This window comes from Struthio camelus, chromosome 2 (genome assembly GCF_040807025.1).
Source record: "Struthio camelus isolate bStrCam1 chromosome 2, bStrCam1.hap1, whole genome shotgun sequence".
NCBI lineage: Eukaryota > Metazoa > Chordata > Aves > Struthioniformes > Struthionidae > Struthio > Struthio camelus.
Window position 1 is genome coordinate 80,391,212 of NC_090943.1, and position 19,529 is coordinate 80,410,740.

A 19,529-nucleotide genomic window follows, 5' to 3' on the forward strand; every position below is an offset into this window, starting at 1 on the left:
AATTTAAAACAAAATGTTTTTCTATTGCCATCAGTTATATTTAGGGTAAATAACTATGTCCTTGCATTTCAAGTTATGAAGTTACAACGCCTGTTGCACGGCTGTTTGCGTGGGATCGCTGGCTGGCTACGGCTAGCGATCCCATGGGCAGCGCCGAACTGCCCAGGCGTTCGGGCACTTGGGCATTAACACGCAGCACAGCAGATTAGCATCACCAGAGGCTGTAGAAAGGGATGAGTGCAAAGCAGATAGAGGAGGACATCTATGTTTAGGAAGCGGTTCGTTTAATTAGCTATGAAGTTATTGATCTTGCATTAGGAAGCAGTCGAGCAAGTGTTTTAGAAAATACCGCAAGCAGCCAGTGCCCAATTAAAAGGATGCTCACGCCCTTAAAAGAAACTGGAAGGTAACAAATACTTGGACAGCAGGATCGTATGCATTAAATGGAACGCAAACGGGAACTCAAAAGTACTCACGTTTGTACATGTCAAATCTACGGCAAAATTTCTCATACTGAAAATGCCCCATAATTTTGAATACAAGTTTTTAAAAATGTTTTCCTACTTTTCATATTACGTGTCTTCAAAATGAGTAATGCTGAAAGATGTTCTTGATTCTACAGGTAAGCATTAGGCCAACTACAAGCTTCTGGTCACATATCTTCCCATGAGCCACAGAGAGCGCACACAAGTATTTCATGCAGCAGCAGAGGAGTAAGTGGTTATGCTCAGCGAAACAGAGTACTAGCTCAGACCCAAAGCATAAGTTCAGGACCTAGAAGTTTAACCCCATACCATAAAACACTCTACTTCTGTTTTCACTGGTTCGATTTTTTTTTTAAATTGTATTCTTTTTAAGCGTTGGCTCAATCCTCCTGATCTCATTTGCAGCTTCCGTGCTTTTGACCCTGGGAGAGCAAGGTTAGCCCATGGCCCCGCCAGCACCACTTCTCTGGTCTCCTCATGTGAGCACGTGTTACTAACTAGCAGTAGAAAAATCACTTCAGTTTGAATAATAAACCAAACGCTGCCATTCCTGGTGCCCTATATATCCACAAATTAAGCCATAAATTAAGACGTGATGTGGGACAAGAGTTCCTTATCTGCAATGCGCTAAGTCCAAAGTCTCAGTAATACGGCAAAAAGCTGCACCCGTATAATCTTGGGCAGAGGGCAGGGCTTGTTTACATAGGGAAAGGCACACACCTAATTCCACGGCTATGGTTATTGTACAACTCTCGCGCAAACAGAGCGGAAAAACAGGCCTTTTCCCAGTGGGTATGTCGGGCGTCAGTTGTGCTTCCCACCTACAGTGCGCTCATAGACAAGGCAGAGCACCTACAGAACTAGTATCTTCTCGTTATGCATCAGCAGTAATGCAACTGAAGCCGAGGTTGATTACTCTGCTCTTCTTTAAACTTTCCTTTTTGAGGGTTTGGGGGTTTTCTTTATGTTTTGGAAAACTACATTCCTTCATTTGCAAGCCCTCAAGATGCACTTTGAAAGCAAAGGTAGAGTTTTCTTAAGTTAATAGTTGAAGAACAAATATACATGGAAAAAAAAAAAAAAACTCCTCACCCTTTAGATCAGGAAGGTGATTTTGGTTATTACTGAAATTATGATTTTTCATCTGTTTTAATAACATGCTTCATGAAAGTCTTGGTATCAACCTTTCCCACTTTTTAGCCCTGTAAAGTCAAGAAGAATGTACAAAATTATTATTTTTTGTGTAAACTGCAATGGGTATTTCATATTTTGCCTATTTGGGAGTTCAAATGTCTTTGCTATAAAACAGCTGCAAAAGAAGTAAAACCTCAAAATCTTCCTGCTCCAAGCATACACTTCTTCTAGATATTCCAGATTCATTTTATTCTGTTAATCAACCACCTCCGGTCAAGTATTGTTTTAGTCATTTTATCAACATTAGTATTACTTCAATACACTACTGTACTGTCCCATTCCCATTCCTAGCCCCCATGCTTTACATTTTTGAAAGAATTTTACTATTACAAACCGTTTTCCCCTTAAACATTACAAAATGAGATTACTTTTACGTCAAGGACGATTTTTGACCCATAGGTTACGCGCGTATTGAAAATGACATGCAGACAAGATCTGGCGTCTTGAAATCTTTTTTTCTTTCCCCTCAAAAACGACTCTGTTCGCTTCAGTGTATTTTTCTTTTTATAAAAGCTGTCTAGAAGATTAGGAAACACATACTCATACTTGAAAAGGTCTAAATGAAGTGCTATTTTGACTAGCCAGTTGCAGTTTTTGTCTTTTTATGATAAGAATATGTAAGTAAACATGATGAAAAATGCCCATACTGATTAGGAAGAGAACAATGATATCAGCACACGATTTACAAGGAGTGAAATGACGGGTACTTAGCACAGTATTTCATAGCCAAGACTGCTCCCAAATTCAGCTTCAATAGTTGATTTAGGTATCTTGTTTTCTGAATACTCAAATACAATGAATACTACACTGCATGAAGTGCATGATGTAACTGAGAACTGTTTTACTTCATTTGAAATTGAGAAAAGAAATTAATCTATAAAACTCAGAAATCCACAGTAATTTGAACTGAATGTGAACCTTTTTCCCCTCCCTTTGCTTAAAATCAGCTACATAAACAATTCCTGAATGTCCTAAAAGGAGATAAAATATGCTTTTCTCCCGCCTCTGTAAGTCTTCTGCAGTCGCACAATACCTTTGAACAGCCACGCAAGTCCCTCGCTCAGGGCTAAATTCCACGTCTTATCTCGGCACGAGATTACACCGAACAGACCAGACTAGAGAGAAAACAAAAACAAACAATAATAAAAAAAAAAAAACCTCACGAGTGTTTTATATAGCACAAAACAGGTCGATTATAGAAACAAAGCAATCAGGAACTCTGAGGCAGCGTCTCGGAGCTGAGGATGGTCAGGTTCCTCCCTCACCCCGCCGGTGGTTTACCCGTCTCGTCCATCTGCATGCCTGGCTGGATCCTGCCCAAGAGAGGCCAGGAATGGGGCAAACGTTGTGGCACTCGTCATCATTCTTGCAGCCAGTATTACACCCGGCCAGCCCTCAAGGACACCAACATGAAGCATGCACAACTCCTTCCTCCTCCACATCCAGAGGAAACCGTGCAGATGGTTTTATGAGAAAAGCACCTGAACTGTGAAGGATGTTCTCCTTCTACAGTACGCTCTATTTTAAGGTCTGACCACATCTCCTACCCATCTCTTTTTTCTTTCGCTTCTTTCCAGAAAAAGCTGGTCAGTTTAGGACCAGCTTTACTTAGGATCTTAAAGACCCTATGAGGGCAACAGTTCATTTCAGCAAGGCAAAGAATACTCAGCTCCTGGGGTTTATCCAAAGCGATGGGAGAGCGCTGAAAAGCACTTCATTTAAACAAAGCCAAAATTTGTCCATTTGTCAAAATGAAAACTACTACATGGATATTTTGGCACAGAAGTTAAAAAGTTTGTTTCCAGAACAGCATTATCAGCTATAAAGAAAAGCTTCTGGTTTTCACATTAATGGATCACACTTGTCACACGCTTGTCAATAAAAGACTGTTAGAAACACTTTCTCTGCTATCAAGCCTACAATAAACATATGAGAAACAAGAATTCCTCAGTGTTTCTCACCTATAGGCACATTTCTTTTAAAAAACACTCCAAGACCTCAGTGGTCAGACTTTCAGTACAGGAAGCTCTGTTTAATCTCAGCTCAGGGACAGTATCCTTTCCAATGTCCTTTCTCTCTGTGCCCAAATCCTCACTGGGAGGAGTGAGCTACTGCAAGACAATGCAGATGCGAAAGCGTGAGTAGATACAGCAGAGCATACTATGAAAAAAGGCATTACGTTACATCTAAATTAGGTGTGCCTTACTGGCGTAGGGACTTCATTCTCACAAAACCCTTCCACTCAGAGGCAGCTACACTGGCCAAGCAACGCTCTGTATCAATACTGCAAAACTATAACCAGAGCCAAAGAAAAGTCAAACAAGTTAGGTTCCATTTTACTGCTCTAATGGCTTTTTTCCTAGCAGGAAAACTTGGTAACAAATCACACCTTGCCAGCAATCAGCACAACCACACCCATTAGAAGCACACAGGGTAGAAAGAGGTCAAACAGGTAGATAAACAGATAAAGCTGCTATTACACATGAGCTCATCCTATCAAGCATGATGGATCCCAACAGATATAATGAACTTGGTCAGCATGATTTGACAGACACATGGCGTTTTGCAGAACACATATACCTATGTGCAAGTACCTATGGATACCCAGGCACCCAAGCCCAAGCTAAGGCCCACAAAGACTAGGAGTGGAAGCACCTCACGTCACCCTGTGCACCTGCTCAAAGCTGGCAGCTACCACATCAGTCTGATCTACAGTGCTTGAGGAAGGATCCCCAATAATTCGTCAGTGATTCGGATGGACCATCCTGAGTCCAAATACTAGTCTCAGCCATAGTATCCTTCTACTCAGACACAGTATTTAGATCTGTACCCAGATGATAACCCAGACAACATGATAAACCCAGTGATATCTAAGTGGCATCTGACATACTATCTCCAGTAGCAGTATTATTTGTGTGGGAAGTCACTACCCTGAAAAATTAGCTCAGGGTTATTTTCCACCTGCAGGGGTAGCATCTGACATTTGGGGGAAAGTTTCCCAGAGAGCAATTGTATCATCCTATTTTTCTAGTACTTGCTGCTCTATACTCTGTCTAACCTTATTTTATACAATATGTATCACACGGAATCACAAGGAAGCAACAAGGCATCTGGTCAAAAAATTGTGTGCTATGATAATTTAAACAGAGCAGTAAAACTTAAAAGGAAATAAATCAGAAAACTAGGATGATGTCTTAAAAATAAATGGAATTCCAGAGAATGATTAACACAAAGTGAAAAATACTTTGCAGCACTTCGCTGTGCTCTTCAGAAAGCTGCACTCTGCCTCTACGTAGCCACAGAGGAGTGGCTAAATCAGGCTACTAAAATATATCACTATGCATGCTTAGCGAGGAGCTACATGAACCATGCAGTCGCCCTGCGAAAGACGGACAATCTCCATACCTAGAGCGTCCAACTCTGGGCTCCCCAGGATAAGAGAGCGCTGCTGGAGCGAGTCCAGCAAAAGGCCACTAAGATGAAGAAGGGACAGGAACATCTCTCCCACTAGGAGAGGCTGAGAGAGCTGGGACTGTTCAGCCTGGAGAAGGGAAGGCTCAGGGGGGAGCTGATCAATGTGCATAAATATCTGAAGGGAGGGTGTCAAGAGGATGGGGCCAGACTGCCCAGCGACAGAACGAGAACAGGAAGCTCTGTCTGAACATAAGGAAAAATTTCTTTACTGTGAGGGTGGCTGAGCCCTGGAGCAGACTTATGGAGAAAAGTAAGAGGAAATGGAAACAGAAGTATTTTTCTGGGGCTTAAATTTCCTATGCTTTCATTTAAGTCTTTCTCTTCCATAGAAAAATTCTACTAAACAGTCTTTTTTGGAGCCGTCTTACTGTTAGTAAGGAACCACGAGAACTCTGGGTTCCTCCTCTCATGCCAGGGCACAAGAGGCGCAACGGCTGCATGGAGCAGCTAAGAGGAGGTAGACCAAGAGTGGTCAACAGCCGCCCAAGAATTCAGGATATAAAATACAGATCTGCACATGCTGTCATTCCCAACAAATACAAGTAGAATTGGGCTTGCAGAAGAAAAAAAAAAAAAAATCTCCCTAGAGCTAACCTAAAACAAAAAGCAGCTTCACCAGGCCAAACGCTGAGTCAATGGCACCATACAGCCATAAAGGATTTCCTACAAAGCCCACTGAAATCAATGCAAAAGCATTTCTGACCTCCAGCAGTCTTTAGCTCAGATCCCAAATGATGCACATCTAAAATACTGAAGGCTAGATTGCAACTTAATAATCCTAAATAACAATAACGTTACGACATACAACTGCCATGCTTGGCTATTCTTCAGGTACTGATTTATGAGGCAAACACGACGCATTCAGCCCTCCGCGGGGGGGGGGGGGGGGGGGGGGGGGGACGACACCTAAAAAGAAGTGGATTCTCTCTTTTTAGAGAGTAAAGGCTTCAATTGCAGATAAATAAAATAACAGGATGAGGAAAATATATGGGATGTGATGCTCTATTAGCAACCACCACATCTGTTACTCATATTTTAATATCTTCACTGTCACCCTGAAGCATACCATGTGCAATTAAGAGAAAATTGCAAGGCAATTTTTTAAATAAGTTATTGTGAACAGGCATACAGCACTGAGCCGAATGCAAATCACTAAATCAATTTAGCACCTGTTTAAGAAGTTTTGATTAATCCTCAATACATTGCTGTGTCGTTCTAATGGGTTATTAAATGCACCCCCTACTTTTAGGCTCTCATATTTGCTGTAATTGCAAATGAAATATGGATTGCAAGGGTGGCCTGGAGACAGCTCCGAAATGCGTAACTGCAGTCCCCTGAGGCAGTGCTGACAGTATCCTGTTCTCGTGGCTGCCCTTCCAACAGGCTCAGCGCAGGTATAAAAATTCACAGTACTCATTTACCAGTTAAAACACACACCTGCTTGGATTTTGCTCAGTTAAGTACAGAAAATTGTTATAGCACACATTTCTCTAAAAGCCTTAATCAATTTTCTCTTTGAAGGCTGTCACAGAAACTTTTTTAAAGTTAGTTTTAAGGACAGTTTACAAAGCAAATCTCAGTCCCAAAGCACTGTATAGTCCAATACTATCATCGGACTCTGTTAAACTTTTTTCTCGCTAGTTCTTCAACATGACTAATGGGGAAGCCCATCCGAGCTGCTGCCATCTACAAACCCGTAACAACCTCCAAGCCAGCCGCTTTGCGGCTCCTCCTGGGATAGCAGCTATAAAAACACGTTCCCCACCGAGCTCCCCTCTACCGTAACCAGGTCGATATATTGCAGATCTGATCACAGTTGTTCATACACTTCAGTAAAGAATCCACGTCCAAATAAGCTGAACACTATTTTTCCACACAAAAAGGCTAAACAATCTTGTGAAATATGTTTAGTTTTGCTTCCTTTAAAGGCATCGCCACTGTTTGGTCAAGAATTCAGCCCGACCTTGAGCCCAGGTCCATTACCAGGAGTTTGCAGACCACAAATTCCACACACGTAGGTGCCAAACCAGCATTGTTAAAAACTGGATCTAAAACCAGACTGCAAGCAGGCCAACATGAGGTTAGTCAACAGATGAATTCATACACAACTAGCGTCTCTTTGCACGCAAGTGCCATCAGTACAGCTTGCGATTTTATTGCAGTTCAAATATAATTATAGTTTTTTCCCAGCTGAATGTGCTCTCTCAGAAGCCTAGTGGCTTCTAACAGAAGGCTTCATCTAACGAGCTACATCTATACAAGCTGATTATATAGTACCAAAAAATATTCCCAAGCACTAAAACTTCATTATCTGTAACCGTTTTCATCAGTGCTGTTATTCTCCACAGCAGGAACGTAGTCCACGTCGACAGCCTGCATGCTACCCACCGCTTTCTGCAGGATCCCTTAACAGGATCGGTGCACGATGCTCTGTGCCACTTGGCTTCAGTGGCAAAGAGTAGTCCCGCACACATTTAATTTACAAGTAGATACGTATCCTCAAAGATTTATATTACGTACAAATCCCAAAAGACAAAGTAGATGTCTATGTTATTTTTAAAAATAAAGACGAAAACCCCAAAGCGGCTGACCTTTCAACCCGTAACAAACGGTTCTCTTCTTTCTACCTGTTCCCTGTTATAATCAAATAAAGATGGGATTTTGGTTTGTGATTGGACTAAAACGTATCTCCCAACCCAAAATGCCAAGAGATGTCCGAAATGCCAGGAATTATTAAAAAAACTTCCAGTAATGGTATGTGCCAAAAGAACAATGTGAATGCAATTCTGAACTGATCAATTTGTTTCAAGTGCTTGATATGATGCATCACTGTGACTTGCCTTCCCTCTTGCAATCAGCTGTGATATAACGAAGTGACTAGAATCTTTCTGTCAATTATTTGAGCAAGGAGTTTGGACAATAATCAAATCAACTTTTTTGCAGTTCATCTGGTTTCGCACCCTAAAGATTGAAAGCATTTTGACTAAGAACAAAATTTATTTTGTTCTGTCTCCACATTTCCTAGATTCAGCATAAAATACAGAGAGAGGAGAGAGAGAGAGAGAGTGTGTGAGTGTGTATGTGTGTGCGTGTGCACACGCACATACATGGAATAGCTGACACGAGTTTCCATAATGCACCTAGAGATCAAACTTGGCAGTACTGCAAGCTCATATGACACAACGCATGCAGACAGAAAAATCTAATTAGATTTTTTGGAACTTTGTTCTCATTTAGTACCTGAGTAAAGCAGCCAAACCTCCAGAAGTGCTCAGGAATAAGTGGATTCCATTTTTTCTGGCACGATGGGATGCCAAGAACTGTCAGACAAGGCAAAGGGTGACAGCTTTTACCATCTGGTGAAACAGCAATTGGCTCAACAGTGAATAATAATTATTACAACAGAAGTCAAAATTATAGCGCTGGCATAACCATAGGCTAACACGGCTTCCTTTCAGGACAGTGGCAATATCTGGCACAGGACTTGGTCACCTTAGTAGGCAGCTGAGGCTGGAAAAAGCTGCAGAGCTCTGTGGATCTACTGGGAACTCCGAATTTCACACAAAAATTGAATTTTTCCTACCACTAGCTCTTCCCCAAGCTGTTCCATACCTGCACGTATACCTGTATGCCCTTGAACTGAGAAGGGCATCGAGTTGCTGGAAATCCCTGAGCCAATGAGAAATATCCAAAGGCTATTTTTTTTCCTGGATAAGCCTTTTCCCCCATGATAAGACTGGCTTGGGGAAAGGAGGAGAGGGAGGGAAGACAGAGATGTTTCTGTCAACAATGCTACTAAAGAGAGACAAAAGCCAGAAGAGCTGGTCGAGGACAAACTCCAGTTCCTTCCCAACCCTCTAAGGTGAGCCACAGCTCCCTGTGAATCAAATAGGTGAAGCAAATCACCTACTCGCTCTCAGCTCCCTGAAATACTATGAATATTATTATGATATTATGAATAACTCACTTTCTGTAGCTTTCCGGAACGGGGAGCAGGGTGCAGACATGCTCAGTCAGCTCAAGTTCAGCAGGGCTTACACTGAGCAGGAGGCAATTACTCGGATGGATCGAGATGACTCCTCCACACATCATGCAAATATGACTCCATAAAATAGAACTGCCCATGCAGTCGGTCCGCTGCATTAATTCGGTTTCCCAGTAGCCAGAAGCAGAGAAGGGGAGAGGATATGCACACTCTGAATTACATTTTCTAGTTTTAAAGTTAGTTACAAGTTTTCTAACTTCCAAACTCTTGACTCTGGTTCACTTCCAAATCCCACTGTTGATGTGCTGCAGTTTAAAAAAAAAACAATGCTGCTGCACAAAAAAGAAAAAACCCATCAAACGTGAAAGACTCCAAAGAGCAAATGGGTTTGGGCAGGCAGCAAAAGCCAACGGGGTTTAGATTCAAACAAGACTCAATTCATCCCTTACCAAGGGAACAAAAGGTGTACACGACACAGAGCGCATCTGCACCACCTTCTACAGGATGTTTTACCCCTCCTGATCTCCAAGCTGGCCAACCCGCTTGGTTGGACCATCTTCCAGCAAGCCCACTGGAAAACATGAGACAGGTAGACAGAGCAGCATGGCGTTAACTCATCAAGCCTGGAACGGCACCAAACTGAAAAGCAGCACTGCTGTCAGGTTGGGGCTGCCTCCCAGGCAGCCAACTCCAACCACAGGCGCAACAAGCTTGCTCCTGCCTCTGAGAGGTGCGGAGGCACACGAAGAACGTGAAAACGAGAGGCACTGCGGGACACCAGGGGAAGAAGTAGCGTCTCCACGTTCCTGATCATAGACAATGATTTTTTTTTTTTTTTAAAAAACACCAGAACGCATTTAACACGGCTCGATCAAAAGACATAGTCTGAACGTGGAAGCAGGGTGGTTCTGGAAGTGCCCTAACGAGCAGCAGTAACTTCAGCGTTAGAGTAGCACAAGCGAACAATTCAGATGTTATCAGAAAGGCCAGCAAGAAGCTGCTGTGGCATCCTTCTCTACTTGTAGGCTCAGTTTAGATGAGTTGGGATGAGTGCTGAATTATGCTACCACAGCTAACCTCAACTCCCTCTACAGTCAGAGCAGAGCAAGGATGACGGCCACCCTCTCTCTGAGTCCAGTATCACTTCTGATCTGGTCAGAGGAAGCTGCTGGCAGGTAACCCAGGAGACATCCTCTCCCCGCTCAACGAGCGGTAACTCCCAGAAAAGCAGGGTAGGAGTTTTATCCGTCTTGAATTCTACATTTGAACAAGTTATGCTATTTTGTGTCAGCTGTGTAACAAATCAACACTACTGAGTTTAACATATTTTAAGTTCATCTTCATCCGTACAACCTGAAACATGTTGCTCGTCTGAGGGATCACTAAATTGGAGGTAAGCAGCAGAGGAGAATTTCAGAACTAACAGCATGGAGCAGACATCAATGCCAACTAATAAAGAAATTATTAACATATGCGGTACTGCTCTAGCAACGTAGCACAGAACTGCTAAAACTGCAGTGTTATAACGAAGAACGCAGATGGCATTTGGTATCAAAATAAATAAATGAAAGCATCATACATGGTTTGTTGAAAAGAAACACCAGCCTACATTAGCTTATTTCTTGTTTAAGCACAAATTACGTTCTGTTCTTTGCAAACAAAGAACTTACAGCCAAAAATATAAGTTAATAAGAGAGTGAATAAATATTAAAACTAGATTTGTTAAAAAGCAGCCTTCATCTTAACAGATTTCACATGCTTTCCCTGAAACTGGGGAAAGAGGTGGCAGTCGAGGCCTGCAACTGAGCAATAGTCTTTTTCCAGCCCCCTTGGAAATAAAACCAGCATCTCTCAAAGATTTTGAGAAAAGCGCATCTCTTACTCTCTTCCCTCAAATACAGTTGAGTATGTAGAAAAGACAACTCCCCAGTGGTTAGGGGACACAGAGGAGAAAGTCACTGCTTTATCTAATTTATTCCAAAGTCTCAAAACTGAAAAGTAATTACTGTATATTCTTAGAAAAACTGGGGGGGAAAAAAAGATACATGAGCCTGTTGCTTTTATTCTGAAAGAATACCTTTCACAATCCCAAGTATCCTAAGGCTGAAAACCTGTTTCCTATAAGGATACAATTCAAGCTGTAATTAAGCTCGCAAGCATGAAAAAGGTCAGCGGACTTTTCATCTCTGCCTTAAAACACGGGAAAGTAACTAGCTTTCATGCAAGTTTCTCCTGTTCGCTTCTTTTACCGGTATCATTCAGTTTCTAACGCAAACCAGATGATAATAGCACAATTTTGGATAACACAAAACAGCTAGGTGCGTCCTTCTCGCTACCTGCTCTTTGCCAAAATTACCAGTGAGCAGAGAATATTAATTTCACTTCCATTTTTTCCACTCTTACCCTGCAGCCAATCGTTATCTGCAGTTCACACACAATTTTCATGACTGAAAACAAGCAATGCTTTGAAGTGCTGCTGAAGAGCCTCTTCTCTCATGCTAGGAAACTCACATTGTCACTTCCACGCATAAGCCTGAAAGCCAAGGCTCAAGCTCCCATTTTGAAAGAGCTATTTTCGGCTAATGCTAACATCTAGGAAATTTGTACTTTTGTTTGAGAAGCTACATCAGCACACATAATTGACCTATGGCAAAATACAGTTGCCTTATTTTTCGTTTAAAGAATTTTCTTGTCGTTTTGATTAGAAGCTACTCTACTTTTTCCTCTAGTGGACAGAATTATCCTTATTTTCTGTGTAAGGATAGCCTGTTAATTTAATAAAACATGTGAACTCAGATCATCCAAAACTCCTTCCATAATTCCTTCATTTATTGACCAATCATAGACTTCAAGTACAAATATTAGTACTTATCATGCAGCAGTAAATTCACAGTTGAAGATGAAAAGCACTAAATTGCTGTGTAATAACTGAGGAACACATACACATTGAGTAATACTGGAAATGAAATATGTACAATAACCCCAGTGGAAACTGGGAAAATAATTGCGGGTGCAAGTATTTCTGAATTAGGCCAACAGTACTCAAAACATACATACATAGCCATGCATAAATATATAAAAAGGAACTCTTCTATCATTTCAGAATAGATTCAAAATAGGTCTTAGTGTGTCTATCTCACACAGTTGATTATGTTTTATTACGAAGCAACTCTGAGAGACAAATTCTTTATTCTTTAAAATCACTGGCAAGCCTTAATACCCAATTAGTCCTTCAAGTGGACTACTTCCAGAATAAAATGCTCCTCCCAGCACTTCACTTTATCAGAAGCTAGCTCTTGCCTTCATATAAAGCTATGTTTTTTTTTTTTAAATATCACTATAATGTAAAACTCTGTAAGGAAATATAAAAATTGTAGAAGTTAGGCCAGTTGCCTGATCTGGGTCACGATAGAAGCTTACAAACAGTTTTTGTTGCCATACCTAAGCCAAGGAAGAAACAAGGATACAGGATTAGGAACACCATGAACAGATATCACCACCAAATATAACCTCTCAGTCTTAATCTATAGGTACTTATGATTTTTTAGCAACAATTAGGTTTAGCAATTTTTTTTTTAATATTCAGGTTTGCTTTTGCTCACTCCACCTGTTTTTCCCATTCTCCCCAGAAGTCCAGTCTTCAATTTGAAAATTCTCCCCCCAAATAGGGGAAACAAAAATTTGGCATCAAAATTTGGGGTCAACAACAGTGGAAGCAGAAGGCGGCTAGGCCAGAGTACAACACATAATCATCCTTTTCCGTTACTGATGGAAAGGAGAAGAAAAAGAAAAAAAAGGAAAGGAAAAAAGAAAAAGAGTTTGCTAAAGAGTTTGTCTAGGAAAGGAGACTGAGACCTCGGAGGATTACAGCTTCAGAACCAAAAAAATAAGAGTAGTGAAGATACCTAAGCAGAGGAATTTACCTACTTATTCATTTCTATTTGCTCTTTTGAAGGCTGCTTGGCTTTGTTTAACATGTAAAAGTCTGTTTGCTTCAACTATCATGGTCTTTAAAGAGATAAGCTGCCAGCTAGAGCACCTCTGAGGTTGAATCTGGGAAAGCAAGCGTTTCACTTACTCCCATCTCCCGTTTCTGCAGGGACCTTGAAGGTCCCGCACACTCATACCACGAGGTCTCCTGGAGATGCAGCAGCAGCTGCAGTCCCAGCATGATCCAGCCCCAGCTTGCTGTAATTAGTAGTCATTACCATGTGCTGATTGCATACACAAAACTCCAGGGGTTGGAGCCCAGTTTTGTACCAGGTCCATCAGCAGAACTGGGCACCAACGCTGGGAGCAAGGAGAAAGGATAGATAAAAAACCAAGTTTCAACCACCCCAGTATCAACGTATAAATGATACGGCAAAAGAAATCCAGCCTTTTAATTAGCTTTCACCAGAGGGATATTTAACACAAACTTCAAAAGTTCTATTCTCCCACCATACACCTTCCCTCGCCCCGCCAACATGTTATTATGTTACATGTTATTATCTGGAGCACCAGATAATATTTACCCAAGCGTATCATGCAGAGTAGCTGTTAGAGAACAAACATGATTCGCCTTATTCTCCCTTTTATAATAAATTGTTAGGATTGAGACTCAAGGATGTCTTTATTTTATCCCACCACAGATCTGATTAACAGATGCAAACCTTTCAGCTACACAGTAAATTTTGACTGCTTCATGAACCTAGTTAAACCTGTCACATCCCCATTCACAGACAACATAAAATGCATGTTCAGTACAGAACCAATTATCTTTGACCGATGAAGGAGGCACTCTTTCCTCTTTCCCCCCCCTTCTCCTTTTTTCCTATACCTACCAAGTCCTCTTAGCTGAAGCCTCTTCACTGCAAGAACAGTGAAAAGTGAATTGTGAAACCGCTGTATCCATCGGTGCTTTCAAGATACCAGCCTCAGGTTAATTCTCCACAGGCTATTTCGGTCCAGCAATGAAAGTTCTCAAGAATACATAGTTTCTAAAGTCTGGATGCTCCAGAAAAGGTGCTAGAAAGAGGCAGACTGAAAACAGACATAGCTTTGACCAGTCCCAACCAACCAACTCTCTATGATGTTGCGAAAATAAGCAATATGAATTTAAAAAAAAATATATCTAGTAATGTCGTCAAGAGCATGAAGATCTAAAGGCAAACTCAGACAATACGATCACATACAAAAGCCCAAGCACATATATTTCCAGTTAGTCCTTTTTGCAAAAAAGGAAAAAAAAAATGCTGCCACTCATGCAGAAAAGCATATTCTCCTTTTTATTTTTTTAAATGGGCCTCTGTTTGGGGAAATGGAAATTTTAAAAATCCACAGAGGTTTGTGATTGCACACTAACATCCTGCTGGGAACCGTCAATGGTGTAAAGTTACTCAGTTATCTATAAGTCACTTTTCCTACTGCTGCCTTCAGTCAAGGAGGCGATTAACGGAGTCCAGCAACGACACAGATTGCTCCCTGCCCATGCAAGCTCTTTGATTTTAATGCAATTAAGCTATTGAAGTAAACAAACCAATTTGGCTGCTCAACTAGCTCTTTGTCTCATTAAAAAGTATTTGACTAGGCTAGTGGTAAAATTGTACTGCATATGTCCCCAGATTCAATTTGGTATTCTGTAATCATAGCAGCAATCACATCCGCAAAAAGTTCAGAAATTAACGGTGGCAAAAAATGGTCAACCTTTCATTAGAGACTTTTATGTCCAATGAAATTAATATTTTCTAATCACCACAATACAGCAAATATGCTTCAGTATGCTTCGGAGAGGCCAGCTGAACAATAGTCACCAGGCAAAAGTCTCAGCAAGTTTTTGCAAATTTAATGTTAAAAACAAAACAGCATTCTGCCTCTCTTACAAGGATTCCTCCAAACTGCAATTCCAGCATCCCTCAAGAACACCTCAGAGCCCGGTGTCAGGCTATACTTGGCGTTTTGTGTAAGGCTAGGTCTTCCTGGCCTCGTACAGGACCAAGCCAATTAGCGTGAACGGAATAAACTCAGCCCTCAGAGCTGAGGAGTTTTGCTTCTTTGTTTACATGCCAGAGGCCCTGTAAAGGATTTGCTGTATTTTGCACACTTTCTCGGGCACTTGCAAATTACAAACATCCCACTGAAAAAAAACACTCCCCACCTCAAATGCCACTTGCAGCACATCTGCGCCACCTCGCCAGCGCGCGCCATAGAGTGAGCGTTGCCTACTGAGAGCCAACAGCACATCACCTCTGGTTTAGGAAAACACCCTTGGCTGCATATTTCACAACACGCCAAAGACCGCTTTCAAAGCTTCACGATAGTTACCCGAGTCTCGTTTTTCCATCACATCTGTCTCGACAAATTAATACCAGCCCTTTTTAATCTTAGAGCTGCGCAAACAGCAGAGTCATTCCCCGTGCATGCTGCCCAGTCTCTCGGCTCCTGGCTCGCTTGCCGCAGACCCGTCTCCGGACACCCCTCGCCTTCCTGACCGCTGAGGTCAACCCTCACTTCCTATCTCCGACCCGTGATTTTCAGCAAGTGTGCTACATGTACCCACCCCACTGTAACCTGATGGAAACTCTGCTAGACCAGCTGAAATTCAGCAAATCGCAATAGCCAGTAGTGAGGATTATACTCCTGTGGCTGCATGACACAGTCAGCATCCAGAAAGGATACAAATAATCACAGTTTCCATGTGAACACAGAATAACGCAATCCACAGTAGCAACCCAGTTAGCATTTTAATCTCCCAGTACCTGGTAGCACAGGAGAGCTAAGCAGAACGTGTTGCCACTGGTAACTTTACAGAGGCTGGACGATCTATGAGAGCAGAAGCGTTCAAAAGCAACAAAACCAAACAAGGCTGAGGAAATACAGGCAGCATTTTATTTTGTTTATCAACGATTAACTTAAAGGGGGAAGGAAAAAAAAAAAAATCTCAAACTGAATGCTTCTAGCCGTCTCACCCTGAGAAGAGATTTAATCCGTACCAAAACGGCCAAAGGTTTGCTCCAGCCTACGCTTTTACGTGACACTGGAAACTAGATTTCTGTCACCGCTCTCAACTTGCATGCAGTGTACTCTGAAACGTGAGACACCTTACCATCTCCAAACTGAACAAAGCAATAGGGGACAATTGTGCTCATCTGAAGCTCTTTGCATGTTACTTCGAACTCTCTAATCTATCAATTTACCCACTCCACCACCATAATTAATACCCAAAGCAACTTGTAATCTTCCAAGGAAAATAATCACCCATTTCCAGCAAGCACCGGCTGTATGCAGCTTTGCTTCCAAGCAGAAAACCACCAAACTGAAATATAAGAAAATTATATTGACTTGGCAATGTATTACAGAGAGAGCCTACGTCCTCATTCTACGCTTCCTCTTTAGCTTCCAAGTTTTATGTCCTGCTTTCCGCTCTATTAAAAAAACCTTTGCTTCTTAGTTTTAATTTTCTTCTATCTGTCCTTTCTTCATTTCTTTGTCTAACAGGATATTATTACTCCTTCTGGGGAAGGCTCTTTGATAAACAGAACAGACCCCTACTTGAGAGTTGCATTTAATTCCTCTTATCCACTTCCTCGCCCTGCAGCAGTTTGCCATTGAGCACTCAGTCTTTTGAAGGAGAGCTTCATACATAAATCAAATTTCAAGATTCAAAACACCGAGTATTAATTGTTGCCATAAAAACTGAACTTTACTAGGCCATGAGGCAATAAATACCGAAATTTAAAAATCTAAAGTCAGCCGCTAATGGATCCTCGTGTCTTCTTCCACCACGACCTTCCTACCTGACCTCTGCGAAAACGTCTCTTGGTCGAACGCAGAGGACAACCTAAAACGGGCACGCAGCCTTCTAGTACCAGTTTCTCTGCTCGCGCTGTTCCCACCGGTAGCAGATGCAGCTTCTTGCCTCCCTCAAGCTGAAGCTTTCTCAGATAAAGATCTTCTCCAGTCTTTTACCTGGCCACAAAAGTTGAGGAATTTCATTGTTTTTAATTGTGATTAGCAGAAAGGGGATTAAGGGGATCTGACAGTGTTAAGATAACAGAAAGCAGTTTAAAAGTCAATAAATGCTGGCCATGATTGCTAAGTCCGATAACTAAAAATTGCAATTTTAGCTTCTTAACAAAGCCAGAAAACTGCACAGAACTCAGAAAGACATCAGATAAAGGAAAAGGAGAGGGGGAAAAAAAAAAAAAAACCACATACCCCCACACACACCCTACCGCTCACTCAATAACCACCCTGAAATTATTAAAGCAGAAAAATATGCAGTTTTCTGAAGACGGTCCAGGTGCTAAGCATACAAGAAAACAGCTTAAAGCATAGCTTATCTTCTTCTCTCCCCCCTCTCCCCCGTTTTTTTTTTTTTTTTTTTTTTTTAAACAGAAGCTAGCCTTTTCCCCCAGCGGCGTTTACATCGGCAAAGCCACCGAGTTCTTACAGCACCGTGTGTTTTCAAGAGCCATCCAAGCTGCGTGCCAGCCCGTCTGCGAACGTCACAGCGTACAGCACTTCTCCTCTCGCCGCGCGAGGCTGCGGCTGTCAACTAAACAAACGATACGGCGGGGCTTTTCCCATGCCCGCAACAAACTCTGCCTAAAATCAGTGTCAAAACTGGCAATAACGTGGGAATAATTTACTCCCGTGAGGTTCGAGCGCTTCACGGAAGCGGCTGAGCCCCGCCGGGCACAGACGTGGCTCGTTCACAGGGAGACCTGCGGGTCGCTGCCGCCCACGCGCCCGGGACTCCCGCGCCGGGGCGAGGAGACAGCCCAGAAACGACTGCTTTCTCCCACAGGCTTCTTCTCCAGCCTCCCAACAAAACCAGCACAATTGTTATATTTGAAGCAAACATTAAATTGGCCATTTTCAGACAGGTGGGTTTTTTTTTTTTTTCCCCTCCTTCCTTCCAAGCCTTGGAAAACAATCAGCACTGTTTAAAAAGAAAGGCTTGAGGAACCAAAGCCTGTCTGAAGTGTTAGACCTTAAACGCAATTGTTTTATTGCGGTATTTCTGTTGCTGCCCAGAACACCACTAGGACTTCTTCTATACGAGAGCATTAGCAGGTTCAACGTGCTCACTTCCACCACCCACCCCCCCCGCCCCAAGTTCACTGAAATTGGATATAATTGACCTATTTACCTCTACAGCACCTCCCACGGAAGAAGTCTGAACGCCTTTACAAAATACTTGGCAAACGGCATATACAAAGTAATTTCATCCCCCTAGAGCAGGGCAAACACAGTATTACTAACTACAGCTTCACTAGATGCCACGACACGGTATTTAGCTTTCCTCAAAATCCATTCTGCATTATGCAGGTTTTTTTTTTTTTTTTTTTAGACAATATTTACTGCTTCCCTGCAGGTGAAAAACTTGAAGAGTGAATAAATCAATCAGTCTCACTTGGAAAGTAACATACGTCTGCAGAACTCATTTCTTTTTCAAGTCCACGTGCTAAGTTACTCTCTGGCTGACGCTCCTGTGGTGCCACTCGTTCCCGCGATGGTACCTACGCTCCTCCACAGCACGAATAAGCACCTGAGTGCCCACTCTACCCTACTACAGGCATGTTAAGGTCAGGTTCACTTCAGGGGGCAAAAGCCTGCTTTTCTGTATATTCTGAACTGCGCATCTAATAATCCAAACTCTTAAGAGTTAAGCTATAACTAGCATGGAAAGTGAAGTCGAATGAAAATATTAAGTATCATTTAAAATAAGGATGAGGGAAAAAAAACTTATCCCCTAAGCAGTTGTTAAAATTCTTGCAACTATTAAATATGATGAAGAATGATAAAAACCTATGCTTATAGGTATAGGAGAGTATATACAGGCTGACCCTCTGCTGTCTCTCATCCCCCTCTGCACTTAGAGACACCTACATCTACACATCAATATATTGGCATATCTACAGAGAGAGAGATAACAGAAACAAAGAAGTCAATGCAGTCTTTCCCCACACAACTAATCATGATCTATGATAAGTCCCACAAACATGCAAATTAATGGCACCGTAATACCCGAGTTCTGTTTTTCCCCAAGTTCTATTGCCCCCTAATTCAGGGGGCAGCCCTCTTCCTCAAGCCTATTTCACCAAACCCTGCCACAACGCTACAAGTGAACTGCTTCAACATGAGCTGGGATTCTGTCACCAACCTCCGCCCACGCGGGGTTGGGCCATACCATTTCACCGTCTCCGGCCAAGACTCGCTTTCAATACCTACGAAACGCACTGCACCTTTTGATGCCGCATAAAGAACAGCAGTAATAGCAGTAAGTCGGCCCGCCATGAAACCATAAAATGCTTAAAATAAGCATTTTTTGACTTGCTCGAACGATGGAGGGTGCTGGGTATTATTGAGTGCTTGTGACCACCAGCGGTATCATGCACAGGATACAA

The 19,529-nt window shown here is 42.1% G+C and overlaps 1 protein-coding gene across 26 annotated transcripts in view; it reads right to left on the reverse strand.

Moving 5' to 3' along the window:
- Positions 1-19,529, reverse strand: part of SEMA5A (semaphorin 5A) — a 315,141-nt gene that overhangs the window by 281,216 nt on the left and 14,396 nt on the right. For 8 of the 26 annotated variants that reach the window (XM_068931379.1, XM_068931382.1, XM_068931381.1 and 5 more), the window contains exon 2: positions 2,713-2,794. The exons of 16 other annotated variants lie outside the window; for them this stretch is intronic. The gene's annotated coding sequence lies outside the window, so the exon portion shown is untranslated. Of the gene's footprint in view, positions 1-1,577; positions 1,688-2,712; positions 2,795-19,529 lie in introns of all 26 variants that reach the window. 2 more of the 26 variants (XM_068931389.1, XM_068931398.1) reach the window with 1 other exon arrangement.